General features: G+C 43.8%; 1 protein-coding gene across 10 annotated transcripts in view; it reads right to left on the minus strand.

Moving 5' to 3' along the window:
- Atp8a1 (ATPase phospholipid transporting 8A1) overlaps positions 1-15,806 on the minus strand; it is a 227,252-nt gene that overhangs the window by 11,909 nt on the left and 199,537 nt on the right. The window lies entirely within an intron of this gene.

Raw genomic sequence — 15,806 nt, forward strand, 5'->3', positions numbered from 1 at the left:
AATTTTGGTTCAATGATTCACATAAATTTTATCAGTATACATCTATGATTGCTAAAGTCAAACCAAATACCTAGTGTGTGAAACTCAAATAAAGGTATGCTAAAACTAACTTTAAATTATTCCATTGTATTAAATCTTAAATCGAGTATCAATGTCTTTCATACTGTAAACAAAACACTTCTGCGATTTTAGAAAAGCAATAAATTCTATTAGTTATTTGTGATTAAAATAAAATATCGTCATAGAGTTAGATCACACAGTTTTTAAAAAGACTAGTTTTGTACAGTGAAAGATATATTTTTGGTTTCACTTCTTTGAGTTGATTTGTTTCTCAAGGGCAAGGCTGCTGTACCTGTTCAGTTTGTAAATATACTACTACAATTCCAGGACACAGTAGCCAACTATCCCTGTACACTTTAAATTCTGGTAAAAAATTATACAGGAAGAGTTCTTCTTTTTAAAACTTGAATTCGGGAATTAAAAAGGACCAAGAGTTTAATTCAAGGTAGATTCACAATCCTGCAGAGTTCTAGTCACTCCAGCCTCATCACATAGGAAGAACAATTTTAAAGCATGTCTTGGACCCACTATTCTTTTTGACTCTCCCATCTCTCCAGCCCCATTTTGACTCTCAAAGGGGCACCAGGAACTACTCTCATCTTTTCCCTGCATGACCACAGGCCATTGATAGAGTCTGCCACTCAAGGATACGAAGGTTTTTTGTTTTTTTCCTGGACATCTCTGCACATCTAAAATAAAAACATGCCATTATAAATATAAAATCTCATAAAATAGAATTTGCCACATGGGTTCTGAGGAACAGCATTCATATTCCAGACACACCAACAAGTGAAAAATGTCCCCATAAAAGTCACTTTACTTAATAAGCAAAACATGATCTGGGACATGTTTGCTGACATCCTCAATAGTGAAAACCAACAGCAACCGTGTACTAGGAAATGCCTATCAACTCCCTAGCCTTTGTTGCCATTCAAGGACGCTTTCTAGTAAGGTAACAGCTATTAGAAAACAAAAAAAAAAAACAAAACAAAAACCCTTGCCTATCTTTTTCTTTCTGGGGAAAAGGTAAGGTGAGACACTAAGTCATAGAACTAAAAACATGTTTCCCTGGCTTACTTTTAATGTATTTTAATTGGGGGCAAGAAAAGAAAGACTTCTTCTCGCCTTTGGCAAACCATGTATTAACCTCGAGCTAAATGTCTCCGCTGACAAGAAAACCTTGGCTCCGGCAGGCTGCTAATTCTGACCATTGTCATGCTAATGACCGAGGGGGTGACTACAGCCGACTATTCAGCTACCGGCCTTTGGCTTTACAAATGAACAACATGAATTGAGGGGAAAAAACTTTTTCTGAGTCATATCTGAAAGCCTGTCAGATTTTTTTTTTCTTTTGCAGCGTTAATCCAAACCTAAAAGATTTAAAGCCGACGTTCCCGTTTAAGACAGAGAGTCTCTTTGTATTTTTTTTTGGATGAAGAGGAGGGAAAAAAAAATGAAATCCCACAGAGGTATTTCCTTCCTTTCTGTCCAAGAAAGCTCCCCTCCCTCGGTGGAAGCTCGTTTGACTCTAACTTTTCACATCTCCCCACTCTCAGGCAGGTCAGCTGGGAAAAGGCAAGCCATGGGCAGACAATGGCGCTTACGGGAGCGTCTGTTAGGGGTTGGTCTGGGGCTCGCTCCGAGAGCAGTTTGCAAATGGTCCTGAACGTGGGAGATTGGGGGGCAGTGCCAAGTGTCCCTTGTCCTCTTCCAGGTCCTGTGAAACCAAATGGAATCCGCCACAAAAGCGGCTTCCAGAGGGGCTTGTGGAGGGGGTCTGTGCACATAGGGCTGTGTGGTCGGTACCCTGCAGGCCTGCCTGTGCCCTGTCTGGGAACAAGGAAGTACTTGTCTCTGCTGAGGTCACAGGCTCCAGATGGGACCACTAAGGGCTTCAAAATAAATCAGGGCGGACTCGAACAGAAAACATAAAAACACAACACACAGGAGAAGTGCTCCGAAATAAACCCGCAGAAGACTATTGAGAAGACATCAGCTTATTGTGCAACTAGCCCATCTGGAGGCGCAGGACCAGGACCCGTTAACTGCTTATCTCTGACCCACAGTGGGGACGCCAACAGAAGAAGTTCTTCTGCAGTCAGCTTGCCCAAGTTCAACCTTACAGAATGGAGGAGAACTCACGTTTGCTGCCTGCCCTTTGTAAGCCTTCAGCTGGCGGTTCTTGCCTCTGACTTTGCCATTAGCAGGGCTGGTAAGGCTTGCTAAGGAACTCTTACTCTTCCATAGTGTAAAGATGGCTTTCAAAATAAAAGCACTTTAGAGAGCCCTTGTGCCCCAACCAGAGCAGGTCTGGTGCTGTGCAGCCTTTGGTCTGGCAGTGTCCATGGCAGCCGCCAAGACTCCATGGGGAGGGATTCCTCAGCTATCAAGTGGGTTTAAGAATCAAACCCCTCAGCGCAACATGGCTGTATTCATTATGGACTCGTTCTCCTATTTTTAACTTAATTTTGGAATTCTTTAGAGGACTCTTGTCTCTGGTTCTTTCTAGTGATCTGTCCCTTGAGCTTTAAGAAAGGGAGGTTTTCTCTTAAGTGAAAACAAATCTATAAATTTTATGTTTTTGATCAATATATATATACATATACACACACATACATACAAATGTTTGTCTTATCCAATATTTTCAATGTCAGCATATAGTATGGGTCGATATAAATTGATCATTAATAAACTCTCAGCCTTAAAGATTTGCTAACAGGAGGAGGCTTGGTTAAGTATATCAGTCTCCCAAGTCTGCTCACAGGAAATGGAGAAAATATAAATTATTATATATTAACTTTACAGGGGGATTATTAAGAAAATAGTGCTACAAAACTTGGTGTTTTTTGTTTTGTTTTGTTTTTTTTTTAAAAAAAAAAAAAGGTTTTTTTTGTTGTTGTTGCTTTTACCATGTAGCCCAGGCTGGCTTTGAACTTGAAAATGATCTATTTGCTTTTGCCTCCTGAGTACAAGGGTTACAGGCACATGGTACCATGCCTGGTTTAAAACTTAGACAGACAGACAGACAGACAGACAGACAGTCCTTTCCTTCTCTTCTCCCTCCCTCCCTTCCTCTCTCTCTTTCTTTGTTCTTTTGACTCATTCCTTTTTTTTGTAAGAGAAAATAAATCCAAAAGAGCTGCAAATTAATATTAGCAACAATTTAAAAATTTCCAAGAAATAGGACTGGGAATAGTCCTCAGTGGATAGGTCATCCCTGTGCTCTGTGGGAGGCCTGGGTTCAATTCACAGCCCTCCAACAAAACAGCAAAAACCAAAAAGTTCTATCATCTAGAAAAGGCTTTACACAGGGTTTCTATATTTAAAAATAGCAGGGAAAAATATCTCCAAAAAGAACAGATTCACGGAAAGACAGAACTTTCAAGGGAATGTGAGTGAAAAGGTAAAACATGCTGGAGAATGAGTCTCACATGTGTGCAGTTCTGTACTAATATCTGATCGTAAGGGGAGCCTACTCATCTACTCATCTTCCTGCACACAGATTTCAAGAGACAGGCAAGACCAGAAACAGTGTTCTTAAAAGCCGTAGCAAGCCATCAGTGACATAACCATTCTCTGCAGTCTTAAAAAAAAAAAATGCACCAAATTAAATCAAATAAAAGAAATGCACCATCACAGTTGTGGGGTGTGGAGAGCTGCTGTTCACCAGACACTTGTAATAATCCAGAGTTTCCCCTGAAATGGATTAGCCTGTGGGAAAGGGATGGTGACACACTCACTCACTCCTGCTAACTTGATAGTTCCGTTTCTGCACCATGTGTCACATTTCACCCTGTGCATAGGTTGGCATCTCCTGAATCCATTTTTGTGATCAGCAGTCCTACAAGGCCCCAGGGACGCAGGTGTGGTGAAGTGACCCCAGCCTCTCAGAGTCAAGGGCATGGCAGTTTAAGGAAGGCATGGGAAAGATGGAGTAAGGAGCCCACTGAGCCCCAGTGAGCTGTATGGTTTTCACCAATGCACTGATGGACCTTGCAATGCCTTTCCAAGGCTGTGGAACACAGATATTTGCTGTGACTGGCGACAGCGAACAGGTCACTCTGCAGCTGGTTGAGTACATTCTGTGCTTTATTGTATACAGAGGATTGAGTGAATTATCACCAGGAAAGTTTTTACCAAATTGTGCTGTGCTTAAAGATGTCTATAATAAACTACTTGGGGTCAGACTCGAGACGTTTGAACCGATACAGGCTACTTCATCATGTTGAACTGAACTGCCTTTCGTTTCCCTGGGCATCGTTACTCTGCCGGCCATGGTGGGTCATAGAGACCCTTGCAACTTTGTAGCAGGTGTTGGTTGGGTTCATGCTCGGAGCTCCATCAGCTCCTTGGCATGGAGCGCCCTGCAACTTGCTCCATCATCATCGTCATGTATTTCGGTTACTTACTTATTTATGTCCCCCCACCCCTCCCAGATAATAAGCTTCAGGGCAAACCCTTTCTTTTCAAAGCTGTATTCCCACAGCAACTAGAGTGGTGCTTTCCCATCGGATCTGTGAAATGATAAACTATTTACAGCCCAGTGTCAAGATTACGGGCTGCAAATCAGTGGGACTAATATTAGCGGTGTATGTGGGCTCCTGCTTGTCCCAACCCTCGCCCATTTTTTTTTTTATGCTTTTAAGCTACTTAAGTTCTTAAGAAGTTTTCACTAAGAATTTTATTTTTTTAAAAACAACACACCATCAATTTTCTCTGTTGTAAGGAGCACTCAAGATGAAAATAATAATGCTTTCATACTTTGGTCAGGTCTCTTGGGTTGTTGTTTTCCACACCGAGGGTTGCTTTCTTAGGCTAGACTGTCATTTCAGAAAAGACATATTTTTTTTTTCTTTAAAAAATAGGTTTTTAAAAATTATTTTTATTTATGTGTGTGTGTGTGAGTCTATGTGAGCATATGTTATGTGTGTGTGCAGGTGCCTACTGAGGCCAGAAGAGAGCATCAGATCTCCTGAAGCTGTAGTTACAGATGTTTGTGATCCATCACATGGGTGCGGGGAATCAAGCCCAGGTTCTCTAGAAGAGGAACCAGTGTTGCTTTCTCCAGCCCCTAACTTGTGACTTTAAAAAACTTTTAAATGTATTCATTCATAATTTCACACACACACACACACACACACACACACACACACACACACACACACTCATATACATAGACACATTCATACACACACGCTCACACACACTCACACACACATATACATAGACACATTCACATAGACACACACACACACATATACACTCATATACATAGACACATTCACATACACACACGCTCACATACACTCACACACACATACTCATATACATAGACACATTCACATACACACACGCTCACATACACATACTCATATACATAGACACATTCACATAGACACATACACACACACTCACACAGACACACTCCTTGGGTGTGATGAGTGGAGTCTTGCATTTTTTTTCCTTGTATTTTGAAGATTTAGGGCTTTTTGCAGGGAGGGGACATGCTGGAGAAAACTCTCTCAGAAAGCCTATTTTGTTCTTAGGGTTTGGTTACAAAACAGCTGATTCAGACCCAAGACGTTAACTGTGCTTTCTGGCTAAGCTCGGCCTTCTGCACCCAGAGGGGTTTGTACTGTGAGGGGAAAACTCAAACCCTCAGCTCCCACCTCTCTTTTTAGGTTGTATGCTGTGAGTTTACTTTTCCTCTCTTCCTCCCCATGCATCTGCTGATTATCTTCATGAAATAATCATTAAAACAACAACAAAACCCCCAAACTATTTCCTTGGCTGGCTTCAGATGGCAGGTATTTCTTATTTCTTCTCATATGAGACTTGCTGGCTCCTCCCTCCATGTGGCTTCTCCCTCTTCTGCCTTCAGTAGCACTTGGTACATTTCTTGGGAAAAAGTATACTGTGTGTGGCCATAGTCCAATTTCAATCCCATCCCACCCAACCTCAGTCCCCCACAGGGGCTTTTCTGCTGCAGATCCCATTCTCAGTCCCTCAACCTCAGTGACTGGAAAGATCTGGTTCATCAAAATAGAGACACAAAAATATCCTTTGCTACCTTGGAGGCTGAGATATACGACTTAACATCCATATTATTTTTTTTATAGTAAAACATATCCACAATCAACAGCTGTCAGACATCGAGGAGTTGTGCTATGAACCTGAAGATCCTCAAAGGTACCTTTATGTGACAGCATGCAAGGCACCAGGGTGGCTCACGAGTCTCAGAGGATGGCACTCACTGGAGAGTGTGCCACCTTGCACTTTAACAAAAAAAAGGAATGCCAAGCTCTCACGGACTCTCATTTAGAGATGTGGACGTCACTGAGATGTTCCAGTGGCTGCTGATTTGGGGAGTCTGGCTGAGAGCATCCTTCTGAGAAAATCTAAAGACAGGAAAGAATGCCAGCTCTATGCTCTGGCACCTATCACCAAGAAATATCTTCTGATGCCTCTTTATTTCAGGTGAAATGAACGCTCACAAATCTGCAACCATATTACAGGATATATAAAACAGGTTTTCCGTGACTTAGGAACTACCAACGTTTATTTCTCGCTTTCTTTCTCTGACCCAAATCTGTTTTTGGTGACTTCCGGTACTCTCTGGAATACTGCGTAACCCATTGGCAAAGCCACTTATTGTGGTTTAAAGAAATGGTGCTAATGGCATTCAAGGAACTATCTGTGGTCTGGTTTACCCTCAACTGCCAGTTCGAGCTTCCCCTGGTCTCTGTGCCTTAACAATTCCAAGCCCCGTGTTTTTGGAGGTGTTCTCCTTGTCCCCTTTCCTGGGGATCCTCTGGACATTGAAGGTAACGGTGGAGCTCAGCAACCTTCTGCAGCAATAAGGTCACGGGCTTCCCTCCTCTGCCCATACTGTTAGCAGCTTGCATGGGATTCTCTGTCACACACTGGAACATACCTGTTGTGAACTCTGGATCTACCAAGAGCCATTGTAGAGTCTGGCACACAGGCACTCCGATTCTGGTGGAGTTAAGCTGAACTGGGCTCTCGTGGAAGATGAATTATTATGTTCCCCATAAAAATAGGCAGGGTAGAACATCCAGACAATAAGGAGAAGGGTGTTTTGGATAAATTCCAAATGTGTTTGCAATTATTTCCAGCAGCTCTGGATGACTCAGAGACAAAAACAAGACAAGACAAAACAAACAAACAAACAAACAAACAAGCAAGCAAACAAGCAAACCCAAAAAAACAAAAACCAACCAACCAACCAAACAAACAAACAAACAAACAAACAACTCCTCTGCTGCTAGGGTAACCACAAACAAACAAACAGACAAAGATCTTAGAGAGCATGGGAGTAGACACCAGCACACAGCATTTCTGCTTCTCTTCTGTGGAGAATTCCTAAGGTGGGGAGGGGCTGGAGAGCACTTAAGATCCCCAGTGTGGAAGCCAGAGTGCTGTGCAAGAAACTCCCAAATCTCCAATGTCTCACAGAGTAGATGATGTGAAAATAAATCAGCAAGGAAGATGTTCGGAGGAAAAAAGGAGGCACTAGCTGGCACCGGATCAATCAGGAGTTAATTCCATCCAAACAGTAAAGCCTGGCTATCCAGCTACGCATACTGAAAGTGCCACGAAACAGCAGGCCTCCTAAATGGCAGAGCGAAGGCTAGGAACGGTGCGACTCTGAAATGCCATTTTCTAGAACTCCAGTCCCCGAGCAGTGAAAGTAATTAGGAACAGTTGTTTTATTTTGGTTTTCCTTATTGTGCTATTTTAAAAATGTAAAAACAACATAGAATGAGGATGAAGTTAGTAACAAAATATTTTTATTATGATAAATACATATTGAAAGTGTTATTATGCTGTTATTGGGTAAATTGTGTAAGGAAGGGTGCATTATCTCAGTGTTCAATATTCTTACTACCTAAATAGAAAGGCCTTTGTCTTAGTTAGGGTTTCTATTGCTGTGGAGAGACACCAGGACCATGGCAACTCTTACAAAGGAAAGCATTAAATCGTGGCGGCTCTCTCACAGTTCAGAGGTTTAGTTCATTATCGTCAGGGTGGGAAGCAATGCAGTATGTAGGTAGACAGGATATTAGAGGAGGATCTGAGAGTTCTTACATCTTGACCCACAGGCAACAGGAAGTGGGCTGACACACTCAGTGGTATCTTGAGCACAGGAGACCACAAAGCCCGCCCCCCACAGTGACATACTTCCTCCAACAAGGCCACACCTCCTAATAGTGCCATTCCCTTTGTGGGGGGCATTTTCTTTCAAACCACCACAGCCTTAGAACACAGACACCTGCTCTCCCTTGATCCTGAGGTAGTCTTTTTCATACAACAAGCATCTAAGTTTCATTCTAACTGCCCCAGCTTCAAATAACACTTCTTGAGCATCCATTCTACCCTGTTCCGTTACTCTTTTCTTCTCATTTTGTTCTACTTTATGAAATGACTGCCACCAACTCATCACTTAGAGAAGTAACACATTAAGAACTAACCCCCTGGCACTTATGTAAGAAAAGAATGCAGAGAAACTGCTCTAAAGAATATCTAAAGCTCTATCACATGCTGTACTCTCTCTGCTCTTTCTCAGGTATCTGGGCAGACCACATCTGGCTCACAGCTATGACGTCACTTCTGCATCATCAGCAAGGAGACCACCTATGGGCAAGGACCAGTTCTTTTAAGACAGAGCCTGGACTAAGTTAGACGCTTGCTCGGCATGGGAAGAAAAGATGCTGGGGTTACGAAAAGCAATGTCACATCTCTTCATGGCTCTAAGGGAAGTGTGTCTACTTCAAAGTGTGTGCTGAGGTCCTGAATCAGAACGCTGCTGGGTGTGTCCACATTTCTTCTTCTGCTTTAGCATATCTAGACATGCTTCTCTGAACAAGAAGGGCTTGGAAGTGGCAACCCACCGGTTGTCTTACTTACTGTCAAGGGCAGGGGGACTGTGATCAATGGCATGTTTTACTGGATGGGTTGGCAATTGTCCTTGGCTCACTGATGGAATTTAGGCTAGTGGTTCCCTCTAGGCTACTTGGCTTAACACAGTAATCTCAGATAAAAAACAAAAAAAACCCTGCTCCACCTCAGGAGCCTTAGCCTTACAACCAATAAGTTATTATATTGCTGTCTGGTAATTAAGAGCTGATAGATGGATAAGGACTAGTTTAACCCGGAAATTCCTCATATGAAGTATGATTTATGATGTTGGAAATAGGCAACGGCGCAGTTTAGGAAAATCTTATCAGTGTTGCAGTTCACGGACGTCTTTCCTAGGGGCTGACACCAAAGGGCTCAACAAAATTTTTTACTGTTTTTCAGACGGACTTTACCAACCTCAATCAAGAGATCTGAGATTCTGTAAAACACATGCTCTTTCCTGAACTTCAATTTCCTTCAGTAGTTTTATAGGTCCCCGAGGCCAGGGAGAGCAGAAACAGATGGCGTGGGGGGTGGGAGCACTTTACAGTGTGTGTCTGCAAAGCCATAATAAATTTAAAAGTTTTTCTTTTTTCTTTTCTTTCTTCCTTTCTTTTCTTTCTTGCAGCCTAGCCTTTGGTATTAATCCCGATGTGAAATGACCCTTGATAGAGTTTGATATAGCTACTTTCCTATTTTTTTTAAAAAAATCTGGTTTACTAATCATTTTGACTAAAACATTTTCTTCTGGAAATTCCAAAAAATACCCAGTGCCGTCATCTAGACCAGTCTGAAAAGCAGGCTGGTCTATGTTTATATGACACAGCGCTTTCCCCAGGGTCCACCTTACCCCATAAACTGTTGTCCTGGTGTGAAAAAAAAACACAAGTCAGGTCTGAAGAAAAAAAAGTCACCCTCTTAAATCACAACCATATTCGTGAGAGGCGAGGAAACCGGTAACATATTTAAAGTTGCAGCCAAGCTTGCCGCTCTGTTTTCTCTTTATTTTTAAATATTTCTCTCCAATTGTCTAACTTCATAGAATCCACTTTCTCCCACTAATAGCATCATTCTTTTTAAAATTAGTATTTTAGTAATTGTGGGCACCGGGTTCCTAGTTAACCATTATCATTTGGTCATCATTGTGGGCAGGGATGCAAATGACTGTGTTGGAGACACAGTGTAAAACTGTGAGGGGATGTTTTCACATGGGAACACCCTACCCGCCGACTAGGAACCACCAATGAGGGGTCAGCGAAGGATGAGCCATGCTCTGATGTACTAATGATTCTTCTGCAAGGCCACAGGAAAAGAAGCTATGGGTGTGCGTAACACAACCCTCCAAACAGTGGCAAAGGCAGCTGAGGACAGCTGGTGATCGAACGCTCCATGCAGACACCATTGGCCACTTCACCAAGCACAGAGAAATACACAAAAATGCTTTGATCTATGACACTGGTACTAAGTGAGGGTTAAGCTTCTACAGTTGATAAGGCTGGGAAAAAAGCTGGGTGAAGAAATGTGAACGGGACAGATATTTGAGGGCATGGTGGCTGTGGGGACAGGAAGAGGCTGGGTTCCAAGTGCAGCTCAGATGTTCAGAACCTCGAGGAGACGACTGGACCCCTCTGACTGTGAAGTGTATGCCGGGCCCCTTTCAAACGGTTGCTGTGGCTCCTTGGTGAGTGAACATCAATAAGGGTTTCTTAGAGTGTCTCAGTCAGTCTATGGGGTCCCAGTAGATCAGTGACAAGCATGCATTTTCTTACCATATGACATGACATTTCAGTTTTTTTTCCTTTCCAACACTGAGATGGATATTATTAATAGCTAATTTTGTTGTTAAAAATAGGTCAAAGGCTAGGATATGAAGGCAGGATTTCTCATGTGTGTGTGTGTGTGTGTGTGTGTGTGTGTGTGTGTATTTATGTATATGTGCCTATGTGTGTATATGTGAGAGAGCAGAGGATAGCCTCCAGTGTTATTCTTTGGGTATTGTCCACCTTGATTCTTTGAAACAGGATCTCTCTTTGGCCTGGAGCTCAGTTAAGTAAGTTAGGCTGACTGGCCAATGAGCCCCAGTGATGTGTGTGTGTGTGTGTTTTCTTTTTCCGTTTCCAGTGCTGGGTTTACAAGCATAGGATTACATTACATCACTGGCCTTTAAAAGACCAACCAACCAATCAACCAACCAACCAAGCACAAATCTTTGGATCCTGGGAATGAACTCAGGTGCTTACGTGCATCTGGCAAGTCCTTTCTGGCTGAGCCATCTCCCCTGGCACGGTGAACGTGAAGGGAGGGATTCTACACATGAGCTGAAGAGAGAGGGTACTGAAACTGTGTGATTGGAACTCTGGGCACTTTTAAAGAGACCAGAACAGTTTCATACTTGGTTGGCTAAGGAAGCCAATGAGGGTTCTCGGCAAGCCGGGAAGTAACGGGACAAACAAATGCAGGAAGAAGGCTACAAGATGAAAAGCAAGAGCTGCTACCTGGGGGTAGGAACAACAATGGGCACCAAAGAGAAGATATAGAATTCCTCAGCACCTCAGAAGAAACCAGTGGGATTTGACGCGAAAGATCTGGGGTTGCGTTTTCTGGGTCACTAGCTAGTCGTTGGCTATTTCTCGGCTTACGACAACATGGATCTAACGAACACAAGCTGTGCCTGCCAGGAAATGAGCTGCGGAGAACACTCTGGGTGCATAATAAGTATTGGCGCTCTTTCCTTCCACTCTCAGTGAGCAAGGGGTTTCCCTTCCACAGGCTGTGAAAAACGGCTATGTCTTCTGATGGGGCTGTAGAGAAGAACCAAAACCACAGGTGGAGCTGACTACAAAATCCAGAACCACATGTGAGTGCCTACGGGGGCTGCATTTGGCAGCATGGACCTGTATCTGTAAGTCACCTGACTTATGTAACTCACACCCCGAGACCTGTGAGCTGGAGCAAGAATCTGAGCCCTTTCAACTTGTTCCACTTAAGAGGCCATAGACGCCATGGTGTGTGTGTGTGTGTGTGTGTGTGTGTGTGTGTGTGTGAGAGAGAGAGAGAGAGAGAGAGAGAGAGAGAGAGAGAGAGAGAGACAGAGACAGAGACAGAGACAGAGAGACAGAGACAGAGAGAGAGAGAGAGAGAGAGAGAGAGAGAGAGAGAGAGAGAGAGAGAGAAGGCATCATGGAGGTGTGGGATGGATAAGTTGCTGCTTCAGTGTTGCTAGTGACTGAACTGGTCACCACCACCCGAGCAAGATGTTGGCAAGACCAGCATCCTGATCTGTCCACCTCAAACGGAAAAAAGAGTTATCTGAGCTGAAATCTACCTCTCTGCAACTTCTACCCTACTGTTTTTCTTCTGTTTGCAGTACACACAGCAGAAGTTTAAGTTAGTGCTCATTTAATGTTGACCACAGGGCCCTGGGACAACCCTGCCCCGTATGAGTGGATGAAACACAGAAACAAAGATGGCGGCAGCGTTTGGACTCATTGCCGTGACCCTGTAAATGAGCCTTTGCGGCATCAGTGCCTGGGCAAAGAAGCACTATAGGACACCAGACAACAGGTTCCCTCTCCTATGAAAATCCACGAGACACCCACCAGGAAGGGGCATCCTTGCAGACTCACAGCATCCTACCCAAGCATCTAGGACCAGAGATGCATCATTGCTGTAAGCCTGCTCTTTACCACTTCCTACGGGAGGTCAGATTGAACTCCCCAGTTAATCCATCTTTAAATCGGCTACTAAAACGAGTTGTGATGGGAAGCAGGGAGTCAATGTCTAACGAGCTCTTATTTTATTGACAGCAAACAGCAGAATCAGCCTTGAAGCTCCCTTTCCCAGTCAATATTCCACCTACCTGCAAATCCCACCACTTAGAGCTTCAAGCTCTCCGCATCTCACCTCTTCTCTGTACTGCTGCCCGCCTGGTCCAAGAGACCACTATTGCTCACCTGGTTCCCTGCAACAACCTTATGCAGGTTCATGATAGTCAGAGCCTTGTGCAAAGTTCCAGTGAGATCAGGAGACCTGCAGACCCCTCCACTGGCTTCTCATCTGACCATGAGCAAAAGCCCCAGGGTTCTGTGGGAAACCAGGCACATGGTACCCATGCCTCCTGCACTTCTCTCTACCCATGTACATTTCACTATTTATTTATCTATTGTCTAGTCTCCTCTGACTGGAGAAGACAGCTGCAAGAGGGCCCGGTTTCTGTCCTTCCTGAATCCAGTGCCTAGAACAGTGGCTGACACAGAGGAATCCCAGTAGATGTTTGTTAGACTAACTGCCTATGCACACAGTCCCTGGAGAAGTACCTGAGGGGGAATTCATGTTCAGCAGCACTGGTCACTGGTGCCATGGTGTTTCCCAGATCTTGGCTACCTTTTGGAGTAGCGCTTCTTTTCAGCCACAGTCCCTTTAAGGCCACAGAGTGCCTCAGCTTCCAAAGCCTGCCCATACAATTTTCTGTTCTGTCACCTTGGAGACTACTTAGATTCAATTTTTCGTCAACCAAAAACACACTCACTGTGGTGGTTCGAAGGAAAATGGCCCCCAAAGGGAGTGGCACTAATAGGAGGTGTGGCTTTGTTGGAGGAAGTGTGTCAGTGTGGGGGTGGGCTTTGAGGGCTCATATATGCTCAAGCCATGCCCAGTAAGACAGACCACTTCCTGTTGCCTGTTCAACTACTTCTCCAGCACCATGTCTGCCTGTACGGTGGCACCATGTCCTGCCATGATGATGGACTTAACCTCTAAAACTGCATGCCACCCAAATAAATGTTTTCCATGTTCATGTTGTCTCTTCATGGCAACAGAAGCCCTAACTAAGACGCCTACCTACAAAATTGAGTCTTGGAAGGAAGTACTGTCGAGACAGGGAAAGACAGGATGGGAGGGCATGTAGAGTCTCCGTATCAGACACTGGTGACCTTGCTCTTGGTGGTGACGGGAAGTTCACACACACGGTGTCAGGTGAACTATCCCCACATTCCGGGCATTGCTCTGGGTGGTGTTTTACTGTGTGCATTATTTTTTTTTTTTTTTTTTTTTCTTTTTTTTTTTCCGTTTTTCGAGACAGGGTTTCTCTGTGTAGCTTTGCGCCTTTCCTGGGACTCACTTGGTAGTCCAGGCTGGCCTCGAACTCACAGAGATCCGCCTGGCTCTGCCTCCCGAGTGCTGGGATTAAAGGCGTGCGCCACCACAGCCCGGCCTACTGTGTGCATTATTATATAGCACACGTCAAGCCAGCCAGTGTTGACTACCTACAATAGTGTACTGCTCTTTATATGCTGCCATGATTTTGTTACAAATGTTAGATGAATAAATACACTGTGAGATGACCAGCCAATTCCGCACAGCTTTGTTATAGATATAAAACATTGGCACAAGCATGCAAACGTCATATATCTATATCTATATATCTATATATATATATATAGTCTGTAGTCTTGATTGAAATGCAGAATTTTAGGATTGTAAAATTTTTCACTTTTCTCTTTTCACTTTTCTCAAATCACTTTTCTCTGAAGTGATTTGAGGTTTAATCGACCCAGTGACTGTGCTTATCAGGAAATGTTACAAACAGGGGTTCCTGTTACCCTCCTGCTCAAGAAGCAGAAGGACGCCACCCATGTTTGACAACACGAGTGACATTTCTGTCAAACCCTTAGCTGGAGAGGAGGTTCACTTGAACACACAGACACTCATGTACACACACATCAAAATCTGCGCCGAGCACCCAAGTGCAGCAGAAGGCTGAAGGGTCGAGCTTTTCCTTTGGATGGGCGAAGCCGACCTGCTTTGGACAGGCTAGCACGCCTGCAGCTGAACTAATTCGGTCCTTCTACTCTCAACGAAGCTGCAGCTATGTTAATACTTGACTCAAAGTCGTGGTAGTCATGAAGTAGGAAGAAACAGAACTCCCATTAGCAGCTCCCACCATGCAGGAAGGAAACAAAAACATGATGGAGTACTGACATTCATTTCACTTTGAATTAAACACAGCTCGGCCGTGCATCTCAAGAGACAATATTAAGGTCTGTGTTTGGGTAATACCAGGAATTCTACAGGCAGGGGCAGAATTATATTTGGTTGGCTAGGAGCCAACCATACTTTACACTTGTCCCTAGAAGTAGGTGGTCAGAAACTCAGTTCTTGTCATCAGACCCGCTAGCCAGAGTTACTTAAATGATCGGGGTCTCAACATCTTCGGTGGTACTTATTTTGAAGATAAAATAAACACGGAGAAATAAGGTAAATGAAGTGGACTTAATGGGCAGCGAAAGGTTCCGTTAGAATTGACCTTGGGGAAAAGCAGGCTCAGGCAGACATTGCAAACCAGGGACACAGCAGAACTGGGTTTCCCCCACGGCATCACCAGAGATTGGAGACATATGTTGTCACATGCGTGGAACATTTTGCTCCTCAGGAAAAAAAGACTTAGGAACCAAGGCAAAGAGGAGGCGCATTGACAGCTTTCTCTCTGCTCTCCTTAAAACACATTCTGCAAATTTTCTAGGCTTCACAGTGTGTGTGTTTCACAAGATGCCTCCACGTGTGGCGGAGAGGCGAGTGGGCTTGTCGACGCATCTGGTCTTCCTGTAATAGTAGATAATGCCTCTCTCTAATAAATTTAACCACATTTTTTTTTTTTTGAAAAAGTGTCTGCGTTCTGTTAATTTATAAAAAGCAGGGTGCTGTCAGATCAAATTTCATGAAAATGATCTATAAACCAGACTGTCAAAAGTGAAGGGTACTCAAGCAGACTTACGGGCAGGGAAAACATGCAAGCCACTGGACAGGCTTCCCGTGACTGTGGCCAAACA

This window comes from Peromyscus maniculatus, chromosome 10 (genome assembly GCF_049852395.1).
Source record: "Peromyscus maniculatus bairdii isolate BWxNUB_F1_BW_parent chromosome 10, HU_Pman_BW_mat_3.1, whole genome shotgun sequence".
Classification (NCBI taxonomy): domain Eukaryota; kingdom Metazoa; phylum Chordata; class Mammalia; order Rodentia; family Cricetidae; genus Peromyscus; species Peromyscus maniculatus.